The following is a 3,661-nucleotide window of genomic DNA, read 5'->3' as shown; positions in this document are numbered from 1 at the left end:
GGACAGCTGACCCCAACTGACCAAAGGGGTCTTTCATACCATATGTAGTCATGCTCAGCAATAAAATCTGGGAGGAGAAGGGAGGGGAGAACACTCAGAGTGATGGCGTTTGTCTTCCCAAGTAACTGCTATGTGTGATGGAGCCCTGATTTTCTGGAGATGGCTGAACACCCACCTGTGAACGCAAAGCAGCGGGCGAATTCCTCATCTTTCTTTGATTGCACACACAGCTTCTGGTTTACCTATTAAACTCTCTCTTTTGGGTACCGCTGGCTGCTGCTCCCTCATTTTCCTCCTCTTATCACTTTCCTCCTCTTTATCTCAATCCACGAGTTCTCTTTTACTTTTCTTATCCTTGCCCCCATCCTGCTGTGGGGGAGTGAGCGACCGACTGTGTGGTGCTGAGCGGATGACCAGGGTTAAACTACGACATTTCTTAAAGTCCCCTCCTGGCTATTTGCTGTGTGAGTGGGTTCACTGTTGTGTGTGGTTTTGGTCAATTCTAAGTGAGGGTAGCAAGGAGGAGGAGGACACCAGGATGTGAAGACACCCAGGGTTGGAATGGCCAAATGGGTAATATCTCTGAGTCTGGGCAAACACAAAGCCCAGGTCCACAGCTAGGGGAACACAGGAGCGTGTGAGACAGTGCATAAGTTCTGCCCAGGATGTACGGACCACTCGTGCAACCTTCACACCAGAGCAGTCTGAGAGGGGGAACAGGACAGGGTCAGATGTGTTGCTTATGGTTGTGTAAGTGCTGCTGTTGGTGTGGTGGCTGTGAAGGTGCTGTTGCCTGTTGGAGCTGGTCTGTATCAGACTGTCTGTGTTCGTCTTTGTTTCCCTGCAGATACCTGCATTTAGTGCTTTCCCTTTGATGACTCCACCTTGGGCCATGTCTCACTCTGTGGGGTCCTGTCACTGCCCACCTCAGGCACACCCGGTCCATGTGTATCCCATGGGCTCTCCGGGCAGCTCCTGATTCCTCTCCTGGAGGATTGTCCTCTGCCCCATCATGCACTGGGACGGTGCATATCTCAGTGACCGTTCATCATCTCCACTGTCAACAGACAACAAGGGATGTGTCCTGCTGCATCCTGCTGTTGCCCTTGGCCATGGATCAAGTGAAACAGCAGCCCCGATTCGCAGGTGTCAGAGAGGGAACGACCACTGAGTTGCCCATGGGCAGCCCCAAGGCCACCAGGGCTGCTCCTCCATGGGGCAGCATTTGCCTCCTGGACCCTTCTGCGTCCTGGGGCTGCTCCCCCAGCTCCAGAGGATTGTGAAGAGGTGGGACCTGAGACAAACTGGTTTCTGCTGCTTCATTTATTGAGTTTATCAAAAACTAAGGAGTGCATATACATATGTACATGAGGTCTGTGGTTCAAGAAAAGACACGCAGGAGGCCAAGAATTATATTATTACAGCCATGAACCAAAAACCAAAGCCCAGCAAAAGCACTATGGAAAAATATAGACACATAAGAAGAAAAGTTAGTCCTAGCTATTTCTCTTGCAGCCCTAGTGACACAGTGTGAACCTTAGTAACCTAAAGCAGTGAGTATTGAAATATTTTCCTCAGGGCATCCTTGAGCTCCTTGTTCCTCATGCTGTAGATGAGGGGGTTTACTGCTGGAGGCACCACTGAGTACAGAACAGACACCACCAGATCCAGGATGGGGGAGGAGATGGAGGGGAGCTTCAGGTGGGCAAATATGGCAGTGCTGACAAACAGGGAGACCACGGCCAGGTGAGGGAGGCACATGGAAAAAGCTTTGTGCCGTCCCTGCTCAGAGGGGATCCTCAGCACGGCCCTCAAGATCTGCACATAGGACAGCATGATGAAAATAAAACATCCCCAAACCAGAAAACCAAGGAAAGCAACAAGCCAAATTTCCCTGAGGTAGGAGTGTGAGCAGGAGAGCTTGAGGATCTGGGGGATTTCACAGAAGAACTGGTCCAGGGCATTGCCCTTGCACAGTGGCAGTGAAAATGTATTGGCCGTGTGCAGCAGAGCATTGAGAAACCCAGTGGCCCAGGCAGCTGCTGCCATGTGGACACAAGCTCTGCTGCCCAGGAGGGTCCCATAGTGCAGGGGTTTGCAGATGGCAACGTAGCGGTCGTAGGACATGACAGTGAGGAGACAATACCCTCCTACTGCCAAGAAGGCCAATGAAAAGAGCTGTGCAGCACATCCTATGTAGGAGATGGCCCTGGTGTCCCATAAAGAATTTGCCATGGATTTGGGGACAATGGTGGAGATGCAGCCCAGGTCGAGGAGGGCGAGGTTGAGGAGGAAGAAGTACATGGGGGTGTGGAGGTGCTGGTCACAGGCTATGGTGGTGATGATGAGGCCGTTGCCCAGGAGGGCAGCCAGGTAGATGCCCAGGAAGAGCCAGAAGTGCAAGAGCTGCAGCTCCCGTGTGTCTGTGAATGGCAGGAGGAGGAACTGGGTGATGGAGCTGCTGTTGGACATTTGCTCTGCCTGTGAACATGAGGACCTGTCACAGGAGGAAAAGACAGTGACAAGTTAGAGGAGCCTTCTCTGAGAAAAATAAACATGCCATTTCTCACGGAAAACCTCATCCTTGATGGAGGCATGTGTCAGCTAATTCTCCTTTTCCACCAAATTGCAAACACGGGTCATCACAGCTTAAAATGCAGCTTGGGCACCTAGTTTCCATGAATGCACCTTTGGGGCAAGACCCCCTGGGTTGGTGTCAGAACTGAAACAGACCCACATTCCCACCCCAAGTCCAGAACGTCAGAGCACCAGGGACAGGTGGAGAAACAGGGAAGAGCACTGCAGTGCTCCTGAAAAATACAGCAAGGCCAGAAAGGCAGACGGGCATGATGTGAAACCTTCTCCTTACCTGGCTGTGCTGCTGCCACTCACATGATGACACTGTAGAGCAAGTACTTGTAGCACCTTTTTTGTGTACCACGTTCCAGAAACCCTTCACCTGTAGGTCCAGCTGCTGAGGTGGAGACTCGTTACCTGGATCCCATGGCTTTGGGGCAGAGGTTCTGCTGGGGAGGGGAGGAGACCAGGGGGTTGCACTGGGAAATGCGTCTGCACTGCAGGGGAGGGCAGGGGGCTTCCTGAATCCCCTCCCCAGCATTTCTGGTCCCACCTCCCTCTCCCTGCCCATGTCTCTGCTGCATGGAGCTGTCCCTGCTGGGAGCTGTTTCTCTGCCCCTGAATCTGCTCCCTGTCAGTGTCACATACCCCATCTCCCATGCTCAGCTCTGCCCTGCTCACACCTCCTGGCACCGGCCACTGCCCAGGGGCAGCTCTTTGTGTGCAGGGGCTCAGGAGCAGCTCTGACAAGTCCTAATGAGGACTGGGGTCTTAGCACCTTCTCCAGGACAAAGAAATAAATTCCCATGTCCCACTGTGCACCCAGACAACCAAGAGTGGAAAAAACTCAAAACTTAAAATTACCCCTATCAGATAAACACTTCCTCAGTGTCCTTCAGAAGGAATCTCTGCAAATGTCCTGGGGGTGAGCTGGAGCTGTGAGCAGCCCTGACCCACGCAGCTCCCTCTCAACAGCAGAAGGACCCTGCCCTGCCGGGAGTCACTCCTTCCCCCAACAGCTTCTCCCGCAGTGTTGTTGGGATCTCCCCGGTCAGGCTGAGCGCTGACCCTGGCAGGTGGCAGA

This window comes from Caloenas nicobarica, chromosome 32, assembly GCF_036013445.1.
Source record: "Caloenas nicobarica isolate bCalNic1 chromosome 32, bCalNic1.hap1, whole genome shotgun sequence".
Taxonomy (NCBI): Eukaryota; Metazoa; Chordata; class Aves; order Columbiformes; family Columbidae; genus Caloenas; species Caloenas nicobarica.
Note: the sequence above shows the minus strand (reverse complement) of the source record.